This window comes from Lissotriton vulgaris, unplaced genomic scaffold, assembly GCF_964263255.1.
Source record: "Lissotriton vulgaris unplaced genomic scaffold, aLisVul1.2 SCAFFOLD_995, whole genome shotgun sequence".
Taxonomy (NCBI): Eukaryota; Metazoa; Chordata; class Amphibia; order Caudata; family Salamandridae; genus Lissotriton; species Lissotriton vulgaris.
Window position 1 is genome coordinate 481,191 of NW_028251266.1, and position 12,195 is coordinate 493,385.

Below are 12,195 nucleotides of genomic sequence, written 5' to 3' on the forward strand. Positions count from 1 at the left end.
GCATCGAAGATGTCCACAGGCGCCAGTGCTGTCTGCTGGTCCTCCTGGCGCGCAGCGCATCGATGCTTAAGGTTCTTCTTGGATCGAAAACGGGAACAAGCCATGCAACTGGCTTCATCAAGATCCGGCGACAGACACTTGTTGCACACCGGGTGGACGTCGATGTGGGGATACTTGGAGTTGCACACGGGACATCTCTTGAACGGGCTCCGTTCCATGATGATCAGTCGATAAGGTCTGTGGCGTCGACTGGGCCCTCCGCGTCGAAAGCACGCGGTTCTCTGGAATCCAGCTCGGAACCGAGCTGGAAGAATCAGGCACCGAACGCAAGACTATACCGACGAGAAAACTAAAGGCCTTTTGGCCTTAAGAAAGTTTATATCGATTCCGACTAGAGTGAACCAATATACATCCGAACCCAATGGCGGAAAAAAACAATCTGAGGATGGAGTCGATGCCCATGCGCACTGTAGTCCAGGGGAGGAGCCACCTATCTTGTGATACTTCGAAGACTCTTCCAGGACAACAATGTGCGATCAGCCGGACCCAACACTAGGCGGCGATTTATGCACAGATATGAATTCAGCAGCCCACATGCCTCGAACACACCCATAATGCAGATTGCATAAACAGGCATGTGAACTGGGATTATACACCACCCTAAATCCCCAGCAGCACCAGCTGGCAACCATGAATGCTACCACAAAGCGGAGCACTGGTACGGGATAAACTATGCTGTGAGCTGGAATCCGCAAAACACACAAGATGGACGGAATGTTGCACAATGGCAAGACATTCACCCCAGTCACAGATCTGGGTTTAATCCATCGTTATTTTGCTCACCAAGCAACCCCAGTTCAGACATGGCGTGTGTGAGCTGGAATCGGGCACATCACGCTTGGGGAGAACTGGGGGGCAAGCCAGCAAGCCCTTGGAAAACACTTGGGGTCACTTGGGGAACAACAGGCAGGCAGGCCAGCATACACAATACTAAGCATAGTGGAAGTCCCGCCAGTAGGTTAGCACAACAAAGCAAGTAGCTCCAATAGCGGTTCCTCCTGGCAGCACAGCAGTCCTCTCGCAATGTGCAGTTTGTAAAGCCAGCAGCGTCTGTTACAAGTCACACAAAGTGTCAGAAAACATGGTCAAAACACCTTTACTTACACTAAAAAATGTCTTTGATCAAGTGGCAACTTCAAAGGAACCCTTAAAGCGAGCAACAATCCCATTCAACTCAGTCTGGCTGCAGAAATCAGTAGGGGGTAAATCAGCCCTCTGTGTAAGGATAGGACACAACCAATACCAATGTAAGTGTGAACAACCTCTCCCAGCTCAGAAAGACGACCAGAATACAGATAAATAAATGCAGATGTAACACGGTCACACCCAGCTCTTCCTGTGCTGTGGGTGTGTGGAAGGCATGCACAAGTTGTAGCTGTCACCCACAAGTGGGGTGGAGTCAGGCTGCTAAGTACAAAGAGCCATATGCAGAGAGAAAGGCCCACTTTCTAAAAGTGGCATTTGAAAAATAGTAATGTGAAATCATACCAAACATGGCAATGCCACTCCCTTCTGATCAGAAATTACTCTTAAAAGTATAAAAGGAAATTCCTAATGCTAACCTATGAGAGGAGTAGGCCTCACAGCAGTTAAAAGCAAAATAGGATGTTTGTCATTACAAGGACAGGACACACAATAAAGGCACATGTCCTACCTTTCACTTCCACAGCACCCTACCCATAGGGCTCTACGGTCTACCTTAAAGGTGACCTATGTGCAATACATTGGGAGTTTAAAGCTTAGAAAGTAGTTTTAAAGATTAGAAATTAGTTTTAAATACAAAGTCATAGTGATAGAAAACTGTGCACCCAGGCCCTGCAGTGGCAGGCCTCACACGGTTAGATGGGCTACGTCTGTGGGTAGCACAATCAGTGCTGCAGACCCACTAGTAGTATTTAATCTACACGCCCTGACACACTCAGTGCACTTTATTAGGGACTTACAAGAAAATCAAATATTCTAAACAGGTGTAAACAAATCATATGATGTTTAGAGGAGAGACGTGCACTTTAGCACTAGTTAGCAGCAGTAAAGTTCCCAGAGTCTGAACACCAACAAAATAGTGTCAGAAATATAGAGGAAGGAAGGCAAAAAGTTTGGGGATAACCCTGTGGGGGATAACCCTGAAGAAAGGGCCAGGTCCAACAGACAGCATCTGGAAACTTGACCTGGCAGCATGGGCTAAAATAAAAAGGGGTCAGTTCCACCAACAAACTGGCCTCATCCGAAGGAGCACGTCCACTGGCGACCGATGTAAGCTATGAGAAACCGCGATCGACAATACCGGAGGTAAAGGCCTAAATGTTAGTTTTCAATGATGTTGAGATGGAGCAGAGTAGTCCACGATCGAATCAGACGGCGGAAAAAAGACAATCCCACAATGGAGCAGATGCCAATGTGCATTGAAAGCAAGAGGAGTCACTATACCTTGTGACTCAAAAGACTTCTTCGAAGAAAAACAACTTCCAAGCCCAACATTAAATGGCGGACTTCTGTTAAGCATGTGTATCTAAAGCCACATATGCTATCAAACAGCACGTTGTAACCAATAAGGTGTCACTGCACCTTTGTTTATATAACTACACAGAAAATAAGACCAGAGGGCACTGCCTCAATTGTTTCAGAGTCCTATGGATTCCGCCTCAAACCTATCAAACCGCTAGATACCAACCAGCCAAATGCAAATGACCTATTGACCTCATGTAGCCCCCCACCCAAGAAAAAATAACATTCAAGGCCCCAAGATCCCCCCACAAATATTCAAAATCTCTGAATAACATTACCCCTAACTGTAATCTCTGGCCTCGGGCGCCCTAACTGTAATCTCTGGCCTCGGGCGCCCTAACTGTAATCGCTGGCCTCGGGCGCCCTGTTGTCGCTGGCCTCGGGCGCCCTGTTATCGCTGGCCTCGGGCGCCCTAACTGTAATCGCTGGCCTCGGGCGCCCTAACTGTAATCGCTGGCCTCGGGCGCCCTAACTGTAATCGCTGGCCTCGGGCGCCCTAACTGTAATCGCTGGCCTAGGGCGCCCTAACTGTAATCGCTGGCCTGGGGCGCCCTAACTGTAATCGCTGGCCTCGGGCGCCCTCTTATCTCTGGCCTCGGGCGCCCTCTTATCTCTGGCCTCGGGCGCCCTCTTATCTCTGGCCTCGGGCGCCCTCTTATCTCTGGCCTCGGGCGCCCTCTTATCTCTGGCCTCGGGCGCCCTCTTATCTCTGGCCTCGGGCGCCCTCTTATCTCTGGCCTCGGGCGCCCTCTTATCTCTGGCCTCGGGCGCCCTCTTATCTCTGGCCTCGGGCGCCCTCTTATCTCTGGCCTCGGGCGCCCTCTTATCTCTGGCCTCGGGCGCCCTCTTATCTCTGGCCTCGGGCGCCCTCTTATCTCTGGCCTCGGGCGCCCTAACTAATCTCTGGCCTCGGGCGCCCTGTTATCTCTGGCCTCGGTCGCCCTAACTAATCTCTGGCCTCGGTCGCCCTAACTGTAATCTCTGGCCTCGGGTGTCCTAACTGTAATCTCTGGCCTCGGGTGTCCTAACTGTAATCTCTGGCCTCGGGCGTCCTAACTGTAATCTCTGGCCTCGGGTGTCCTAACTGTAATCTCTGGCCTCGGGCGTCCTAACTGTAATCTCTGGCCTCGGGCGTCCTAACTGTAATCTCTGGCCTCGGGCGTCCTAACTGTAATCTCTGGCCTCGGGCGTCCTAACTGTAATCTCTGGCCTCGGGCGTCCTAACTGTAATCTCTGGCCTCGGGCGTCCTAACTGTAATCTCTGGCCTCGGGCGCCCTAACTGTAATCTCGGGCGCCCTAACTGTAATCTCTGGCCTCGGGCGCCCTAACTGTAATCTCTGGCCTCGGGCACCCTAACTGTAATCTCTGGCCTCGGGCGCCCTAACTGTAATCTCTGGCCTCGGGCGCCCTGTTATCCTGGGCCTCGGGCGCCCTACTCGGGCACCCTAACTGTAATCTCTGGCCTCGGGCGCCCTAACTGTAATCTCTGGCCTCGGGCGTCCTGTTATCTCGGGCCTCGGGCGCCCGGTTATCTCGGGCCTCGGGCGCCCGGTTATCTCGGGCCTCGGGCGCCCTGTTATCTCGGGCCTCGGGCGCCCTGTTATCTCGGGCCTCGGGCGCCCTGTTATCTCGGGCCTCGGGCGCCCTGTTATCTCGGGCCTCGGGCGCCCTGTTATCTCGGGCCTCGGGCGCCCTGTTATCTCGGGCCTCGGGCGCCCTGTTATCTCGGGCCTCGGGCGCCCTGTTATCTCGGGCCTCGGGCGCCCTGTTATCTCGGGCCTCGGGCGCCCTGTTATCTCGGGCCTCGGGCGCCCTGTTATCTCGGGCCTCGGGCACCCTGTTATCTCTGGCCTCGGGCGCCCTAACTGTAATCTCTGGCCTCGGGCGCCCTAACTGTAATCTCTGGCCTCGGGCGCCCTAACTAATCTCTGGCCTCGGGCGCCCTAACTGTAATCTCTGGCCTCGGTCGCCCTAACTGTAATCTCTGGCCTCGGGCGCCCGACTCGGGCGCCCTAACTGTAATCTCTGGCCTCGGGCGCCCCAACTGTAATCTCTGGCCTCGGTATCTCTGGCCTCGGGCGCCCTAACTGTAATCTCTGGCCTCGGGCGCCCTAACTGTAATCTCTGGCCTTGGGCGTCCTAACTGTAATCTCTGGCCTCGGGCATCCTAACTGTAATCTCTGGCCTCGGGCGCCCTACTCGGGCGCCCTAACTGTAATCTCTGGCCTCAGGCGCCCTAACTGTAATCTCTGGCCTCGGGCCCCCTACTCGGGCGCCCTAACTAATCTCTGGCCTCGGGTGCCCTACTCGGGCGCCCTAACTGTAATCTCTGGCCTCGGGTGCCCTACTCGGGCGCCCTAACTGTAATCTCTGGCCTCGGGCGCCCTACTCGGGCGCCCTAACTGTAATCTCTGGCCTCGGGCACCCTACTCGGGCGCCCTAACTGTAATCTCTGGCCTCGGGCGCCCTAACTAATCTCGGGCGCCCTAACTGTAATCTCTGGCCTCGGGCGCCCTAACTGTAATCTCTGGCCTCGGGCGCCCTAACTGTAATCTCTGGCCTCGGGCGCCCTAACTGTAATCTCTGGCCTCGGGCGCCCTGTTATCTCGGGCCTCGGGCGCCCTACTCGGGCACCCTAACTGTAATCTCTGGCCTCGGGCGCCCTAACTGTAATCTCTGGCCTCGGGCGTCCTGTTATCTCGGGCCTCGGGCGCCCGGTTATCTCAGGCCTCGGGCGCCCTGTTATCTCGGGCCTCGGGCGCCCTGTTATCTTGGGCCTCGGGCGCCCTGTTATCTTGGGCCTCGGGCGCCCTGTTATCTCGGGCCTCGGGCGCCCTGTTATCTCGGGCCTCGGGCGCCCTGTTATCTCGGGCCTCGGGCGCCCTACTCGGGCGCCCCAACTGTAATCTCTGGCCTCGGGCGCCCTACTCGGGCGCCCCAACTGTAATCTCTGGCCTCGGGCGCCCTAACTGTAATCTCTGGCCTCGGGCGCCCTGTTATCTCGGGCCTCGGGCGCCCTACTCGGGCACCCTAACTGTAATCTCTGGCCTCGGGCGCCCTAACTGTAATCTCTGGCCTCGGGCGTCCTAACTGTAATCTCTGGCCTCGGGCGTCCTAACTGTAATCTCTGGCCTCGGGCGCCCTAACTGTAATCTCGGGCGCCCTAACTGTAATCTCTGGCCTCGGGCGCCCTAACTGTAATCTCTGGCCTCGGGCACCCTAACTGTAATCTCTGGCCTCGGGCGCCCTAACTGTAATCTCTGGCCTCGGGCGCCCTGTTATCCTGGGCCTCGGGCGCCCTACTCGGGCACCCTAACTGTAATCTCTGGCCTCGGGCGCCCTAACTGTAATCTCTGGCCTCGGGCGTCCTGTTATCTCGGGCCTCGGGCGCCCGGTTATCTCGGGCCTCGGGCGCCCTGTTATCTCGGGCCTCGGGCGCCCTGTTATCTCGGGCCTCGGGCGCCCTGTTATCTCGGGCCTCGGGCGCCCTGTTATCTCGGGCCTCGGGCGCCCTGTTATCTCGGGCCTCGGGCGCCCTGTTATCTCGGGCCTCGGGCGCCCTGTTATCTCGGGCCTCGGGCGCCCTGTTATCTCGGGCCTCGGGCGCCCTGTTATCTTGGGCCTCGGGCACCCTGTTATCTCTGGCCTCGGGCGCCCTAACTGTAATCTCTGGCCTCGGGCGCCCTAACTAATCTCTGGCCTCGGGCGCCCTAACTGTAATCTCTGGCCTCGGTCGCCCTAACTGTAATCTCTGGCCTCGGGCGCCCGACTCGGGCGCCCTAACTGTAATCTCTGGCCTCGGGCGCCCCAACTGTAATCTCTGGCCTCGGTATCTCTGGCCTCGGGCGCCCTAACTGTAATCTCTGGCCTCGGGCGCCCTAACTGTAATCTCTGGCCTTGGGCGTCCTAACTGTAATCTCTGGCCTCGGGCATCCTAACTGTAATCTCTGGCCTCGGGCGCCCTACTCGGGCGCCCTAACTGTAATCTCTGGCCTCAGGCGCCCTAACTGTAATCTCTGGCCTCGGGCCCCCTACTCGGGCGCCCTAACTAATCTCTGGCCTCGGGTGCCCTACTCGGGCGCCCTAACTGTAATCTCTGGCCTCGGGTGCCCTACTCGGGCGCCCTAACTGTAATCTCTGGCCTCGGGCGCCCTACTCGGGCGCCCTAACTGTAATCTCTGGCCTCGGGCACCCTACTCGGGCGCCCTAACTGTAATCTCTGGCCTTGGGCGCCCTAACTAATCTCGGGCGCCCTAACTGTAATCTCTGGCCTCGGGCGCCCTAACTGTAATCTCTGGCCTCGGGCGCCCTAACTGTAATCTCTGGCCTCGGGCGCCCTAACTGTAATCTCTGGCCTCGGGCGCCCTGTTATCTCGGGCCTCGGGCGCCCTACTCGGGCACCCTAACTGTAATCTCTGGCCTCGGGCGCCCTAACTGTAATCTCTGGCCTCGGGCGTCCTGTTATCTCGGGCCTCGGGCGCCCGGTTATCTCAGGCCTCGGGCGCCCTGTTATCTCGGGCCTCGGGCGCCCTGTTATCTTGGGCCTCGGGCGCCCTGTTATCTTGGGCCTCGGGCGCCCTGTTATCTCGGGCCTCGGGCGCCCTGTTATCTCGGGCCTCGGGCGCCCTGTTATCTCGGGCCTCGGGCGCCCTACTCGGGCGCCCCAACTGTAATCTCTGGCCTCGGGCGCCCTACTCGGGCGCCCCAACTGTAATCTCTGGCCTCGGGCGCCCTGTTATCTCGGGCCTCGGGCGCCCTACTCGGGCACCCTAACTGTAATCTCTGGCCTCGGGCGCCCTAACTGTAATCTCTGGCCTCGGGCGCCCTACTCGGGCACCCTAACTGTAATCTCTGGCCTCGGGCGCCCTAACTGTAATCTCTGGCCTCCGGCGCCCTAACTGTAATCTCTGGCCTCCGGCGCCCTACTCGGGCGCCCCAACTGTAATCTCTGGCCTCGGGCGCCCCAACTGTAATCTCTGGCCTCGGGCGCCCTACTCGGGCGCCCCAACTGTAATCTCTGGCCTTGGGCGCCCTAACTGTAATCTCGGGCGCCCTAACTGTAATCTCTGGCCTCGGGCGCCCTAACTGTAATCTCTGGCCTCGGGCGCCCTAACTGTAATCTCTGGCCTCGGGCGCCCTGTTATCTTGGGCCTCGGGCGCCCTGTTATCTTGGGCCTCGGGCGCCCTGTTATCTTGGGCCTCGGGCGCCCTGTTATCTTGGGCCTCGGGCGCCCTGTTATCTCGGGCCACGGGCGCCCTGTTATCTCGGGCCACGGGCGCCCTGTTATCTCGGGCCACGGGCGCCCTGTTATCTCGGGCCACGGGCGCCCTGTTATCCCGACTGTATCTCCGGGCGCCCCAACTGTATCTGAGGCCTCGGGCGCCCTAACTGTATCTCGGGCCACGGGCGCCCTAACTGCATCTCGGGCCACGGGCGCCCTAACTGCATCTCGGGCCACGGGCGCCCTAACTGCATCTCGGGCCACGGGCGCCCTAACTGCATCTCGGGCCACGGGCGCCCTAACTGCATCTCGGGCCACGGGCGCCCTAACTGCATCTCGGGGCACGGGCGCCCTAAGGAAAATGCTACTTACCAGTATGCATCTGTTCTTGGCATGTAGAGCTGCAGATCACTACGCTATGCATTAGATCGCCACCTGGTGTTGGGCTCGGATGATTGCATGTTGTCGTCTTGGAAGAAGTCTTTTGTAGTCACGAGATAGAAGACCCCTCCCTTGGACGATAGTGCGCATGGGCATCGGCTCCATCCTTAGATTGGATTTCGCCAAGATGGGAAATGGAGTTAGTAGAAGTAAATAAAAGATGTCCATGCGTGTGCATCTAAGTAAGATAGAAACTGGAACAGATACAAGTCCAGGGGAGGCGGGAGGGCGTGTACTAATCTGCAGCTCTACATGCCAAGAACAGATGCATACTGGTAAGTAGCATTTTCCGTTCGAGGCATGTGAGCTGCAGATCACACACTATGCATCGATTGTGCAGCAGTGTGTCCCTTAGCGGTGATCACCTGTATGTGTTGCAGTTGTTTGAAAGAGTTTTAAGAACAGCTTCGCCTACTGCAGCTTGCTGCTTGGCTTGCACATCAACACAGTAGTGTTTAGTGAAGGTGTGTGTTGTTGACCATGTTGCTGCCTTGCATATGTCTTCTAAGGGGATTTTCCCTAAGAAAGCCACGGAGGCTCCTAGCTTGCGTGTGGAATGCGCTCTAGGAGGAACTGTTAATGTACGTTTTGCTTTTTGATAGCAGACTTGAATACATTTTACAATCCACCATGCAATTCCACCCTTAGAGATGGGGTTGCCTTTATGAGGTGGAGAGAAAGATACAAATAATTGGTTTGTCTTCTGAAAAGATTTAGTCCCATCTATATAGTAGAGAAGAGCTCTTTTAACGTCTAGGGTACGTAGAGCTCTTTCTGCTACGAGTCAGGGGTTTGGAAAAACACAGGTAACTCTACAGATTGGTTTAAATGAAAAGCAGTAATCACTTTTGGAAGGAATTTAGGATTAGTTCTTAGAACAACTTTGTTACGATGTAGTTGTAAGAAAGGTTCTTGTATAGTGAACGCTTGTATCTCACTCTTCTAAGAGAGGTGATAGCAATAAGGAAAGCTGTTTTCCACATGAGGAATTGGAGTTCACATTTGTGTAGAGGTTCAAAAGGGGGTCCCATAAGCCTTGTAAGAACCACGTTCCACACTGGAGAAGGTGGTAACCTGGGTGGAATGATTCTCTTTAATCCTTCCATAAATGCTTTAATTGCAGGTACTCTAAAAAGAGACAGATGTTGTCTGTTCTGTAAGTAGGCTGCAATTGCTGCAAGGTGCAGGCGTATGGATGAATATGCCAAGTTACACCCTTGTAAATGTAGAAGGTAGCAAATGATATTTTGGATAGAAGCGCCCAGGGGATCAATTTGATTATTATTGCAGTAAATGGCAAATCTTTTCCATTTAGCAGCGTAACAAGCTCTGGTAGTGGGTCTTCTAGTTTTGAGAAGTTTTTTGCGCTTCGAAGTGCTTGAAAAGTCTTTCTAGCCGGAGCGGAAAACTATCATCCGAACCCAGTGGCGGAAAAAAATAACCTAAGGATGGAGCCGATGCCCATGCGCACTATCGTCCAAGGGAGGAGTCACCTATCTCGTGACTACAAAAGACTTCTTCCAAGACGACAACAACATGCAATCATCTGAGCCCAACACCAGATGGCGATCTAATGCATAGTGTAGTATCTGCAGCTCATATGCCTCGAACATGTATCTTGGGCCACGGGCGCCCTAAATGTATCTCGGGGCACGGGCGCCCTAAGGAAAATGCTACTTACCAGTATGCATCTGTTCTTGGCATGTAGAGCTGCAGATCACTACGCTATGCATTAGATCGCCACCTGGTGTTGGGCTCGGATGATTGCATGTTGTCGTCTTGGAAGAAGTCTTTTGTAGTCACGAGATAGAAGACTCCTCCCTTGGACGATAGTGCGCATGGGCATCGGCTCCATCCTTAGATTGTTTTTCGCCAAGATGGGAAATGGAGTTAGTAGAAGTAAATAAAAGATGTCCATGCGTGTGCATCTAAGTAAGATAGAAACTGGAACAGATACAAGTCCAGGGGAGGCGGGAGGGCGTGTACTAATCTGCAGCTCTACATGCCAAGAACAGATGCATACTGGTAAGTAGCATTTTCCGTTCGAGGCATGTGAGCTGCAGATCACACACTATGCATCGATTGTGCAGCAGTGTGTCCCCTAGCAGTGATCACCTGTATGTGTTGCAGTTGTTTGAAAGAGTTTTAAGAACAGCTTCGCCTACTGCAGCTTGCTGCTTGGCTTGCACATCAACACAGTAGTGTTTAGTGAAGGTGTGTGTTGTTGACCATGTTGCTGCCTTGCATATGTCTTCTAAGGGGATTTTCCCTAAGAAAGCCACGGAGGCTCCTAGCTTGCGTGTGGAATGCGCTCTAGGAGGAACTGTTAATGTACGTTTTGCTTTTTGATAGCAGACTTGAATACATTTTACAATCCACCTTGCAATTCCACCCTTAGAGATGGGGTTGCCTTTATGAGGTGGAGAGAAAGATACAAATAATTGGTTTGTCTTCTGAAAAGATTTAGTCCCATCTATATAGTAGAGAAGAGCTCTTTTAACGTCTAGGGTACGTAGAGCTCTTTCTGCTACGAGTCAGGGGTTTGGAAAAACACAGGTAACTCTACAGATTGGTTTAAATGAAAAGCAGTAATCACTTTTGGAAGGAATTTAGGATTAGTTCTTAGAACAACTTTGTTACGATGTAGTTGTAAGAAAGGTTCTTGTATAGTGAACGCTTGTATCTCACTCTTCTAAGAGAGGTGATAGCAATAAGGAAAGCTGTTTTCCACATGAGGAATTGGAGTTCACATTTGTGTAGAGGTTCAAAAGGGGGTCCCATAAGCCTTGTAAGAACCACGTTCCACACTGGAGAAGGTGGTAACCTGGGTGGAATGATTCTCTTTAATCCTTCCATAAATGCTTTAATTGCAGGTACTCTAAAAAGAGACAGATGTTGTCTGTTCTGTAAGTAGGCTGCAATTGCTGCAAGGTGCAGGCGTATGGATGAATATGCCAAGGTACACCTTTGTAAATGTAGAAGGTAGCAAATGATATTTTGGATAGAAGCGCCAAGGGGATCAATTTGATTATTATTGCAGTAAATGGCAAATCTTTTCCATTTAGCAGCGTAACAAGCTCTGGTAGTGGGTCTTCTAGTTTTGAGAAGTTTTTTGCGCTTCGAAGTGCTTGAAAAGTCTTTCTAGCCGGAGCGGAAAACTATCATCCGAACCCAGTGGCGGAAAAAAATAACCTAAGGATGGAGCCGATGCACATGCGCACTATCGTCCAAGGGAGGAGTCACCTATCTCGTGACTACAAAAGACTTCTTCCAAGACGACAACAACATGCAATCATCTGAGCCCAACACCAGGTGGCGATCTAATGCATAGTGTAGTATCTGCAGCTCATATGCCTCGAACATGTATCTTGAGCCACGGGCGCCCTAAATGCATCTCGGGCCACGGGCGCCCTAAATGTATCTCGGGCCACGGGCGCCCTAAATGCATCTCGGGCCACAAGATGAGGAGGGTCTGAATTCAGAGTAGGTCTGAATAGCTACTAAGATTAGAGCGCCTATGTAGGGGGGGCTGACACCTCATCCACACACCAGCCCCAGTATCCACCGGTCTACACACCAGCCCCGGTACTCAGCGGTCTACACACCGGCCCCGGTATTCACCGGTCTACACACCAGCCCCGGTATCCACCGGTCTACACACCAGCCCCAGTATCCACCGGTCTACACACCAGCCCCGGTACTCAGCGGTCTACACACCGGCCCCGGTATTCAACGGTCTACACACCAGCCCCGGTATTCAACGGTCTACACACCAGCCCCGGTACTCACCGGTCTACACACCAGCTCCGGTACTCACCGGTCTACACACCAGCCCCGGTACTCAACGGTCTACACACCAGCCCCGGCCCCGGTACTCAACGGTCTACACACCAGTCACATTGAAAATCACAAACAATGAATAAAAAAAGAACAAACAGTATCCTGATGCAACCCTGCCTTCCCCAG

At 54.1% G+C, this 12,195-nt stretch overlaps 1 protein-coding gene across 5 annotated transcripts in view; it reads right to left on the reverse strand.

Moving 5' to 3' along the window:
- The window catches only part of FPGS (folylpolyglutamate synthase), a 393,648-nt gene that overhangs the window by 224,552 nt on the left and 156,901 nt on the right, over positions 1-12,195 (reverse strand). The gene's annotated exons all lie outside the window — the stretch shown is intronic.